The sequence below is a fragment of the Petaurus breviceps genome, unplaced genomic scaffold (genome assembly GCF_028583685.1).
Source record: "Petaurus breviceps papuanus isolate PSGF00001 unplaced genomic scaffold, PetGlider_PUasm1.0 76, whole genome shotgun sequence".
NCBI classification, from domain to species: domain Eukaryota; kingdom Metazoa; phylum Chordata; class Mammalia; order Diprotodontia; family Petauridae; genus Petaurus; species Petaurus breviceps.
The window spans coordinates 27539898-27553077 of NW_027186473.1; positions in this window are offsets into that span (position 1 = coordinate 27539898).

Sequence of the window (13180 nt, forward strand, 5' to 3'; positions counted from 1 at the left end):
CCCTGGAGTCAGGAGGACCTGAGTGCAAATCCTGCCTCAGACACTTAACACTTACTAGCCATGTGACCTTGGGCAAGTCACTTAACCCCAATTGCCCTACCTTCCCCCCTCCAAAAAAGCAAAACAAGAAAAAGAAAAGAGACAGAGAGAACCCCAAAGAGCAGTTTATATAAAAACAATATTGAAAACCAAACACTAAGAAAGATTTAAGATCTCTATTCGTGGCAATCACCAACCATGATTCCAGAAGACTGATGATGGTCTATGTAACCTACTTCCTGAGGTGATGGATTCAATATGCAAAAAGGAATATATGTTTGGGGGCATAAACAATGTAGGAATTTCTTTTGTTTGACTGTGCTTATTTTTTACAAAGGCTTTTTTTCCCCTTTTATATGGGAGCAGTGGAAGGGAGAGAAAATAAATGCTTGTTAATTGAAAAAATACAATAAAATGAAAGCAGAATGACTTGGGCTCAATATAAGGAAAAACTTGCTAAAAATTAAAGCAGGTGAAATTTCAATGGAATTTTCCTGAGGCTGTCTAATTGCTTTAGGTCTTCAGATAAAGGCCTGATGACCCACTTGTCAATGATTCATTCATTCTGTCATTCTTTCAACAAACATTTATTAAATGCCTACTATGTGCCAGGTACTCTGTAAGTACAGAGATACAAGAGCAAAAACAAAAGCCCCTGTCTTCAAAAAGTTTACATGTTACTGGGGGAAAACAACATTCACAGATTTCACAGATAAGACAATACTATGTTTACATATGTATACAGACATACAAAATAAACACCAAGCAAATTCAGGGGAGGGGGGTGGTATTCCACTAAAAATGACTCGGATGGGGAAGGGATAAGAAAAGGACTCCTGACCCTTGAAGGGAACCAGGAATCCCAGGAAGCAGAGGTGAGCAAGGAGTACATTCCTCACTTAGGGGAGGGTGACAGCCTTTACAAAGGCACAGAGGCAATCACTGGAACGTTGTGTATGGATATGACACCAAATAAGCTGGTCTGACTAGAAGGTCATTGTTGTGAGATGGAGTAATATGGAATCAGCTAGAAAAAATGGTAGAGCATTGTAGAGGGGATTTCAATTCAAATATCATTTGATGCAGCTAACCACTGGTGTCCTTTTCTAACTGATTTTGTGAGTGAAAAACTCAACAGTTTTACAGAATTATTCCTGCAGAAATTCCTGGTTTTCCTGTAACTAGACCTGAGTCAAACTAAGTGGTATCAGATAAGTATCTGGTAAGGATCAGGTAAGGTATCAGGTAAGGATATCAGATAGATTGCTTGGAAGTTTCTACAATTTCTGCCAATGTCAATGCCTAGTTGCTATTTATTACAACTTTCTTCATGTCCCTGGTTCTTGCTTTGTGCCTTAGGCAGGTCCAAAATCCTTGTGTGAGGATGACTTCTGAATCATGGAGGAGTAACCTTGGATCATATCACAAAATATAGAGACAGAAACCTGAGTCAATTGAAGCAATGTCAAGAGTTGCATGCCCATTTCTTTCTTTTTTTTCATACAGGAAAGCCACGCATATAAATATCCCAGTGGTCCAAAGCCACATCCCCTTGCATATGAAAGGGAAAAGGCAGCTGAATGAAGGTGGAGTAAGAAGGAAAAAGCCAAGGCAGGATGTAGTCCTGTTTTTATTAAGAGGACTATCTGGAATTACTACACTACCTAGGTGGACATGACACAACCCCAGAAGGGGCCTCTCCTTAACTGTTCCTCTCATGTAACCCCGCTTACTCAGACCTGATTAACTATGTATACAAGAATAATTCTTAATATCCCAACCACTGAAGAGCCCTCTAACGATTGGGTGTGTCCATTCCCAAAGTTAAATTATGGGAGATGTTTTATTTTTAAGTAATCATATCATACTCATCTGTGTAGGACTGCTTCATACTAATATTTCCATCTGCTAATCTTCCAGTAAAAACCAGAGAACGAATCATTAGCTCTCAGTTACAGAGACAATAGGGAGTCCCTGGGGGATAGAGTAAAAGCTGAATTGAAAGATGGTAGGTATCCCAGATGTAGAGATCATCAAATCCATCCTCCTCAGTTTATTTTATATTTAAATTTGTTACTTTAACAAACACCAAAAAAGACTATTTCCTTAAACAAAGTAGAACATGTTATTTGTATGCTTTGTTTTGATATTACATACATTTACAAATTACTCCCACTTCATAAGAAGTCTCTTCAAACAAAATAAAACAATTAAGGAAAACCACTAGAGATCTCATTTGAAAGAGCATGCAACATTTCACACCTGAAGTACCACTTCCACCTCTCTATTTAAAAAAAAAAATGAACAGAAGCCTATTTTTTCTCAATCTTTACAATTAAAAAAATATTCTTTTAATTATAGATATTATTTTTTTAATTTTTAATTATATTATATATAGTAAATTAATTAATTGACTATGCATAGTCAAGCAAAACAAATTCTCTTAAGAACTATATATATATATCCTGTTGCACTCTAAATCTGTCACATCATTTTTTTTTCTTTTTTGGAGGGGAGAAGGCAGGGCAATTGGGCATAAGTGACTTGCCCAAGGTCACATGGCTAGTAAAATGTTAAGTGTCTGAGAGTGGATTTGAACTCAGGTCCTCCTGACTCCAGGGCAGGTGCTCTATTCACTGCACCACCTAGCCACCCCAAGCCTGTTACATCCTTTCTGATCTTCATTCTACCTTCTTCTGTATGATATATTTTAAAATCTTAAAAGATTTTATTTTAAATTTTCTTCTTTTTTTGTTTCTTTTGGGGGGGAGTGGTTTTTGTTTTGTTTTTTGGATTGGTATGTTTTTTTTTTGTTAAGCTCTTCCTCTCCCAAAATCCTACCCCAGCCCCTATTAAAAAAGTAGGAGGGGGGGGGGAACTTCTTACAAATAAGCATAGGCAAAAAAAAAAGTCCATATGATGATTATACATGAAAAGGCATATCTCTTGATGCACCTTGAGACCATCCCCTCTCTTTCAAGTGGTATGTAACATGCTTCATCATTGGTTTTTCGAGATCATGATTGCTCATTGCTATCATCAAAGTCCTTAAGTCTTTTAAAGCTATGTTTCTTTATGTTGTTGTTATGTAAATTGTTCTCCTGATTCTACTCACTTTATTTTGTATTAATTCATACAATCTTTCCAGGATTCTTTGAAAACATCTTTCATAATTTCTCAAGACCCAATAATATTTTACTCTTTCACTATAATTTGTCCATCTTTTTCACAATTGATAAGCACCCCCCTTCATTTCTAGTTCTTTGCTTTTTTCCCTTTTTAACCCCTACTTAGTATCTTCCCTCTGAATTTGAAGTTCATTTTGCTTGCAACTCTTCCTTTCCTCTCCTCTTCTATCTTGATCCCTCTTTTCCCCATTCCTGATTATCTGTTGAGGTTGATGTATTTCTACACCACACTCGTGTGTGTGTGTGTGTGTGTTTCACCCTCCATTGTCAGATTTGGGTATGTGAGGTTCGTCTCACCCCACCTCCCCACCCCTTCCTCCATCTTTGTATACTTTTTCTCTTATTCCCCAATTATGAGAAAGAGGAAGTTGTTCACTCTCCCTTTTCCTCAATGATTTTGAAGACATGAAAATTCTAAAGAGGAACTTTTTATTAGACAGATAGATATATACAGATATCTATAGATATATACACATACACTATATATGTAGTATATACGTAAATATACTACATATATAGTATATATTATATGCTATTAATTAATACTTCATCATCTTATAGCCCCTTCCAATTATTGAAATAAATTTATTATTTTCAAAGATTATTTTATATCTTGTGTTTATATTTTAAAGTTTCTACTATAGTCTTTTCATTAAAAATGTTTGAGGGGGGTGGAGCCAAGATGGAGGAGTAGAAGCACAAACTTGGCGTGGGCTCCTGCTCCAATCACTTCCAATACATGTAACAAATGACTCTAAACAAACGTTAGAGCTACAGAACCCACAAAATGACAGAGAGAAACAAATCTTTCACTGAAGGAAGCCCAGCAGGCAGACAGAAAGGGTCTATTGCACCGAGCTGGAAGCCAAGAGCAGTCTGGGATTAGCCACACAGTTCCAGCCCCAGGGTGGCCTGACCAAGAGCAAACTTCAGGAAAGGGAATCATCAGTAGCTGTGGCAAGTTGCAGACTTCTCAACTATAAACATCAAAGACAAAGTAAAAGGTCAGTGCGGAACTCTGTTGGAATGGAGGGGGACTGAAGAGCAAGATCCAGACCCTGCCCCCAGGCAAGAAGCAGTGGAGGTGAGGTGGCACAGTCTGGCTGCCTCAGGAACTCCTGGCCTACAGATCTTAGGGGGACCAAGCAACCATTCAGAGGGTAATAGCTCTTGCTTTAACCTGCTTGGATATGGATCACAGTCTTGGGTGGTGGTCCTAGGGTGTGTGACCAGTAAGTCAGAGTTTGTGGGTATTGTAGAGAGGGCACCCAAATAATAGTTCTATCAAAATGCCAGTGATTTTGGACATAGCTCTTTCCATTCTGGAAGCAGAGTTCTACTGTGGCAAAGAGCTCAAAAGTCAAGTAATTGGCTAGCAATATAAGCAAGCAACAGAAGCACAAACAGACCATAGGATCCTTTTTTGGGGGACAAAAAGGATCAATGCATGGAGTGGGAGGGAGACAGAGAAGGCAGAACTCCTGCATCAAAAGCTTCCAAGAAAAATATGAACTGATTACAGGTCATGGAAGAGCTCGAGAAGGATTTTGAATATCAAGTAAGAGAAGTGGATGAAAAACTGGGAAGAGAAATGAGAATGATGCAAGAAAATCATGAAAAGCAGGGTGGCTAGGTGACACAGTGAGTAAAGCTCCAGCCCCAGAGTCAGGAGGACCTGAGTTCGGATCTGGTCTCAGACACTTAACACACACACAAAAAAAAAACTAGCCGTGTAACCTAGGGCAAGTTACTTAACCTCAATTGCCCTCCAAAAGGCAAAAACAAAACAAAACACAAAAAAGAAAATCATGAAAAACAAGTCAACAGCCTGCTAAAGGAGACCCAAAAATACAATGAAGAAAATAACACCTTAAAAAATAGACTAACTCAAATGGCAAAAGAGGCCCAAAAAGCCAATGAGGAGAAGAATTTGCCAGATGGAAAAGGAATGTCAAAAACTCACTGAAGAGAATAACTCCTTCAAAATTAGATTGGAGCAATTGAAAGCTAATGACTTTATGAGAAATCAAGATACTATAAAACACATCCAAACAAATGAAAAAATAGAAGGCAATGTGAAATATCTCATTGGAAAAACCTGGAAAATAGATCCAGGAGAGATAATTTTAAAATTATTGGACTATCTGAAAGCCATGATCCAAAAAAGAGACTAGACAACATCTCTCAAGAAATTATCAAGCAAAATTGCCCTGATATTCTAGAACCAAAGGGCAAAATAGAAATTGGAAGAATTCACTGCTTGCCTTCTTGAAAAAGATCCCAAAAAGAAAACTCCTAGGAATATTATAGCCAAATTCCAGAGTTCCCAGTTCAAGGAGAAAATAATGCAGGTAGGCAGCAAGAAACAATTTGAGTATTATGGAAACACAATCAGGATAACACAAGATCTAACAGCTTCTACATTAATGGAGCAAAGGTCTTGGAATATGATATTCCGGAGATCAAAGGAGCTGGGATTAAAACCAAGAATCACCTACCCAGCAAAATTGAGTATCATGTTTCAGGGAAAATAATGGCTATTACATGAAATAGAAGATTTTCAAGCATTCTTGATGAAAAAACTAGAGCTGAACAGAAAATTTGACTTTCAAATACAAGAAGGAAGAGAAGCATGAGAAGGTAAACAGGAAAAAAAATCATTAGGAACTTATTAAAGTTGAACTATTTACATTCCTACATAGAAAAATGATAATTGTAACTCATAAAACTTTTCTCAGTATGAGGATAGATGAAGGGAATATATATGTGTGTATATATATATATATATATTTATACATACATACATACGTATGTATAGGAGGGTATATGTGTATGTAAATATGTGAGCGTGGGTATATGTATGTTCATGTATACATAGACAGAGGGCACGAGGTGAGTTGAATATGAAGGGATGATATCTAAAAAATAAAATTCAGAGGTGAGAGAGGCATTTTTATTCTCCCAATTTATTGGGAGAAGGAGAAACAGAGAGGCAAAAGAAAACTGTTACAATGGAGGGGAAGAACAGGAAGGTGAAAGGTAATGGGACAACCTGATTCTCATTTAATTTGGCTTAAGGAAGGAATAACACACACACTCAATTGGATATCTTACCCTACAGGAAAATAGGGTGGTAGGGAATAAGAGGAGGGAGGATAGAAGGGAGGGCAGATTGGGGGAGAGGGTAGTTAGAAACAAACATTTTTGAAAAGGGATAGGGCCAAAGGAGAAAACAGAATAAGTGGGGGGTGGGATAGGATGGAGAGAAATATAGTTAGTCTTTTACAATATAACTATGGAAATTAGTTGAGTAACTACACATCTACAACCTATATTGAATTGCACATCTTCCCATTGGGGGTGGGTGAGGAGGGAAGAAGGGGAAAAAATCTGGAACTCAAAGTTTTTAAAAACAAATGTTTAAAAATTTGGTTTTTTTTTTCATGCAACTGGGAAATAAGATATACAGGTACTGGGGTATAGAAACCCATCTTGCCCTACTAGAAATTTAGGGGGTGATGGGGGAGGATATAAGAGAGAACAGATTGGGGGAAGGGTTATTCAGTAGGCTAGCTATTTGGGGATGGGGGTAGGGGAAAGATGGGGAAAAAATTGTAACTCAAAATCTTGTGGAAATGAATGTTGAAAACTAAAAATTAATTAATTAATTTAAAAAGTTTTTAAAATAATGTTTGAAAACCCTCTATTCCATTAAAGATCAGATTTTTACCCTTTAGGATTTTACTCTGCTTGTTATTTACTATTTACTCAGGTTGTTATTCTTTGTTTAAAGGCTACTCTTGGTTTTGCCTTATATAATCCAACATCTTTTATTATTGTAATAGTAATAATAGCAATAATAATAACTAGTGCTTTAAGGTTTACAGATTTGATTCTCACAGCTTATTTCTCTCATTTTTCAGAAGAGGAAATTGAGGGATAGAGGTTAAATTACTTGTCTAGAACCACATAGCTGGTACATATCTGAAGTCAAATTTGAACTCAGATCTTTCTGACTCCAAGACCAATACTCTGTGAACTATGTCACCAAAGGGGCAAGGTCTTCTGGAATCCTTACTGTGGTTTGGTATTTGAACTCTTTCTGGCTACTCATGGTATTCTTTCTTTGACTTAGAAGTTCTGGATATTGGATATGACATTCCTGGGTCTTTTCCTTTGGGTGTTTCTTTCAGGGAGTGATAAATGGATTCTTTTTATTTTTACTTGTCTTCCAGTTCCAGATCTAGGCAGTTATCATTTATGACTTCTTGAAATATGGTGTCCAGAATTTTTCATGATTTCAGTCATTCTAGTGATTCTTAAGTTTTATCTCCTGGATCTGTTTTCCAGGCCAGTTATTTTTATTGTATCAAATATCTGCTATTTTCTTCTATTCTTTCAATCTTTCGCTTTTAATCTAATATTTCTTGCTGCCTAAGAGTATTGATTAGTTTGGTCTTTTTTTTTAAGTTTTCAGGGAATACGTTGCTTCAGTAAAGTTTACAAACTTCTGCTCCAAGCTATTTATTCTCTTTCCAATTTTTTCTTCAAAGCATTTATTTTATTGTGCTTTTTTTGGTCTTCATTCCTTACTTTATATAGTTCTTGTAGGAAATTCATTACTTTTCTTTGAGTCTCTATAGTTGTTTCAGAGTTACTCTTTTGGATTCTGGGTTATCTCTGCATCAATAATAACTCTTCACAGTATTTGGTTTCTTTTTCTGTTTATTCATCTACCCAGCCTTAGTTCCTGAATGACAGTTTTTTCCAGGACTAAGCTCTGCCTCCTGCTGTTTTTTGAATGGGGTAGTCAGTGCTACGCATTCCCATCCTCAACTGCCTAGGTCCCTATGCTGATCTCTACATATTTGGTTGTGTTTACATGAAGTATAATGGTAGGTTTAGGTTCCTCTGTATTTCTGAGGTTCAGAGTACCAGATCTTCAGGATATGCTATTGCATTTCAGGGAAGAGTATTACACGCTGGTAGCCTATGTCTGGATTTTCTTGCCAGCTCTGATTACTTCCAAGGTCCATAGTGTGAGTTCCTGACCATACTGTGGCTTTCTCAAATGGAATCCACCACTTTTTCTGCCTCCAGATACAGGGCCCCAAAGGCCACCAGTGTCTCCAACTGGTCTGTGGTTAATTTTCACTTTTTTTTGTCCATGCTGAACTCACTTTTCTGACAGACTCCTTTGCCTACAGCCCATGAGCTCCAGGCTGGTTTTCTGTATTCATAGAGTGAATGAAATCATTTACTATAAATTTTCTTTGGATTTATTGATCATTATTCAATCTGATACTATTCTTAGAGGTTTGTTGGTTTGTTTGTTTTCTAGAATAGGTATGAGAGGACTAGGCTCACTGCCTTCATTCAGAGGCAGCCATCTTACCTGGAAGTGCCCCTCTACCTTATTTTACAGATGAGTAAACTGCAACCCCAGAGAAGATGAATAACTTGCCCAAGGTCATACAACTATATTAACTTGTTTGCTTTGCTTTATACACATTAGCCGTCTCCTCAATTAGACCACAAGAGTTAAGAGTAAGAAGGAAAAAAAACAGGAAAAAGCAATAGAATTGGAAATCGAATGTGATACTCTGTGTTCTTTTCATGTTTACAAAGCAGGCTGAAGATGGCACATTTTTGTTAAATCTGTCACCCAAATTATCAAAATTTTCACACTCATTACCCCTAACTATGCCAATGCAGCAAGTAGAACTAGGAAATACAACCTTTACCATTACTTGCATTGTTAATCCTTTATTTATTATGACACTATAATGGGCAGATAAACAATAGTCAGTGTTCACCCAAGGGCCCTCCTTGCCAGGAAACACTCTTTATCTCCTCCTATCCTTATATCAACATAATTGGATCGCCCATGTAACCCTGTGCATCTGCCCACTCTATCTTGTCATTCCTCTGGGATTATCCATCCTGGATAAGAGGCAATGTTAAGCAGGTAAATACTCCCTGAGCCTCTAACCAGCTTGAAATCTCTGAGTAGAAATTGGCATTGTACCTCACAGCTGAAGGATATTGTTCTCACAAATGAGCTTCATGGAAGGCAGAATCAGTTCTCAATTCAAAACAGTAGGCATTCAGTAAGAACTTGTAAAGTGCCAGATTCTGTATTAAGTGGCAAGGATACAAGGACAAAAAGTACAAAGTCCCTACCCTTGAGGGGTTTACACTCTACTCCAGTGAATGACCACTACAGATAAAATGATCATTTTATATTGAGCTGTACTTTCTCAGTTAGAGTACCCAAAGGGACATAGGTTTAGAGCTCAAAGGTAATGCAGAGGTCATCTCCTCAGTCCTTTCATTTTACAGATGAGGAAACTGAGGCCAAGAAAGGTCACTGACTCAGGAACACACAGGTATTAATAGCTGATATTTATAGAGTGCTTTTATGTTGTGAAAGAGTTTTACATACATTATCTCATTGGAGAATCATAGCAAACCTCTTAGATAATTACTACATATGTAATTATTCCTATTTTGCAAGTGAGAAAACTGAGACTCAGGAAGTTCATGCCAGTTAGGAAGTATCAGAGGAAAGATTCAAACCCAGTCTTCTGACCATGCTCATCTGTGACTTTCCTGTGGGCCCACCCCCACGCTGCCTTTCTGCCTTGTGGATTCATCCAGGTAGACATGTTCATATTTCCCACTTCTAGCTGGGGATGAGGGTGAAATCTTATCCATCTGTTATGAACTCTGCCACCTCATTAAAGATGCTAAGTGAAATACCTCCTCACCAAGCTCTAGGCAAAGGCAGGGGTTCCCTGGCACTGAGTCTAACATTGTTTTGTCCTGCTGATTCATTCTTTTCTGTGTCACTCACCTGTGCCTTTGTGAAAATAAACAGGCTGCAGCAGGATCCACTCCGGTAGTCATTCAGTGGCATTCTCCACATTAATCAACTGCACACCCTTATCTAAGCGTAATCTTCTCAAATAATTTTCTGCTTTTCCTGAGTCAGAAGAATTTCCTAAGGAGAAAATAACATTCTTCTATCTTAGTCATAGCCTCCCCTGAAAGGAATAAAATAGACTATGACACACCTAACTTGGGGGGGGGGGGGGGTAAAAAACCCCAGAGAACTAAAGGAAGGCATCAGGCTATTTGGAGGTACAGTTCTCAGTTTTAAAATATATTGTGCTAAAAATCCAGCATGTGTCTGTACTCTGCTACTATTGTAGCATAGCACCTTGCACACAGTAGGCACCTATTAAAATGCTTATTGGATTAGAATATAATGACCACATTATTATTTCTGTGTTCCAGGCTAGAAACCTCAAAGTTTTGCCGATTACTCTCCTTTTCTCCCTATACTTAATCATCACCACTTATTATCACTTGTCAATTCTTTCTCCAAATTATCTATCAGATGTCTTTTCTTCTCCATACTTTCTAACACCACCGTGGCATAAGACTTCATTCACTCTGTGAGGACCTTACTGAGAGAGGGGGAAGAGGTAAATAGTTTGGCATCCTTTACTATATTGTAATCTCTTTTTTGATAGGTTTTTCTATCCAATTGGTACATATCCTTATATGTTCTCATGCTGAAAGTGCCAAAGAGATAGTAGGCTTGAAGTTAAAATGTCCCAAGCAAATCAATTTCACACCATCTTTGCCTTTGACACCTTTTAGGTGGGAATAGTTCAATGAAATGCAAAGGAAAAGGAAAATCAGAACCAAGCAGGGATCATATGTTTAAGGTATTTTATTATCCTTATCATTGTTATTATTATTGTGAAACCTGTGAGTTTTGAAAACCACTCCCCTCAAAAAGGAGGATATAGGCCATGAGGCAGCAATATCAACAGAGTGAAGTGTAGATGTAGTAGGTAGAGAGAGTAGGTGGGTCAAGAAAAGAAGTCCCCAGTTGAGTAATCTCAACTCTGTTAATGAACTGGGAATTGAGGATTTGGTAGGAAAACCACTAAGGGGTTAAGTTTGAAGACAAAGAAGAAGATGAGGCCAGGAGATCTAATGCTAGGACTAGTATACCAGTCTAAGGCAGTAAAATGATGAAGTTAACTCCATCTGCAAAGTCAAAACAACTCACTCCAGTCTAGTTACTAAATTTCCTTCAAGCAAACAACCAGATCAGGTAGAATGGGTAAAGGATGAGGAAGAGAGAAAGAACTTGAGTTTGAGAACAGAGTTTGAGTCATTGACATCTTTTGGAAAACAGAATTAGAGTGCGAAAGCCGGTGCAAGAAAAATGAAGCCCAGAGGGAGAAATCTTTAGAAATCAACTAAGAAAGGGTTTTGCTTGACCAGAGACCCCAGGGACCAATGATCAGTTTCCTTCGAGCTCCTGCCCAGAAAGCCTAGAGAAAAAGAAATGGCTAAGTTCCTAATAGTCTGAAACCCCAAGAGAAGTTATCTATAGCAGAAGTTATTAACCTAGTTATTAACATACACGTGCACACACACACACAAACCAGGAGTCTATGGATAAATTTCAGTGCAGTATATGAATTACAATGGGAAAAAATTACATCTTTATTTTTCACTAAATTTTAATTGAGGAGTTCTTAACCTTTTTCACATTATAGGCCCTTTTGATAGTTTTGCTGGTAGTGAAGCCAATGGACTCCTACTTAGAATAATGTTTTTAAATATATAAAATAAAAAGATAAGATTATAAGGGAAACCAAATATATACACTTTTTCAATGCTACTTTATGGACCATGGGTTAAAAACACCTGATCGAAACGGAGAAGATCCTTTCATTATAATTTTTTTTAAATACATAAGTCTGAGGCAGCTAGGTGACACAGTGAATGAGCACCAGCCCTGGAGTCAGGAGGAACTGAGTTCAAATCTGCCTCAGACACTTACCACTTACTAGCCATGTGACCTTGGACAAGTCACTTAACCCCAATCATCCTGACTTCCCCCCCTCCAAAAAGCAAAAACAAAACAAAACAAAACTACATTATTCCAAAAAGGGGTCTATAGGTTTCACCAGATTTTCAAATAGGTTTATAATATGGAAAAGATTAAGAACTCTGATTAAGAGGGATAATAGGAAGATAAGTGCAGGATGAAGGCTTGAGATGTCACCACACAGAGCTTAGGGTTGGGGAAGCAAATTCCAGAAGATGTGCAATGCCTGTGAGCTTTGCCAAACGAAATTCATTAGATAGATACCTAGAACTTAATCTAACATCCCATCTGGAAAGAATTGGTCCTGAAGACCTGGAAATGAGATGGAGAAGTAGAGAAGAATCTATCAGGCAAAAGAAAAGGAATTAAGAACAAGTCCAGGTCTCCTTTAAGTATGTATGTAGAACCAAGACAGACAGATATGAATATGCAAATGATTCACGACAGAATAGGAACAGAATGGGACTTGAAATATCTAACAGTTTGCTCAACCTCCCAAAGCTTTGGCTGTCCATTTATAAAATAGAGAGTAGCTAGCTCACAAAGTTCTCATGCAGACTGGATTGAGTAATATTTAAAAATGCTCTGTTGGGGATGCTAGGTGGCACAATAAATAGGACACCAGCCCTGGAGTCAGGAGGACCTGAATTCAAATGTGGCCTCAGACACTTAATACAAAACTAGCCCTGTGACATTGGGCAAGTCACTTAACCCCAATTGCCCTGCCTTCCCCCCTCCAAAAAAGAAAAAAAACGTGTAAATAAAAAATGCTCTGTAAACCTCAAAATGTTCCCAAAAAGTCAGTTCTAATTATTTTGCTTTCCTATATATTATCCTGTAGTGTCTAGTTTAAGTGGTGCATTATTTTTACTAAACTGGACAGGAAAAAAGGTAAAGGTTTGTCAAAGAAAACCCTTAAGCTTTCTGACGGAAGGAAAAAGTGGGAGAAAGGAAAGAGGAGTATAGGCACAACTAAAGGCTCCAATACCACCCTAACTCATCTCCCTGCCTCCGGTCTCCCCCTGTCCCCAACTCA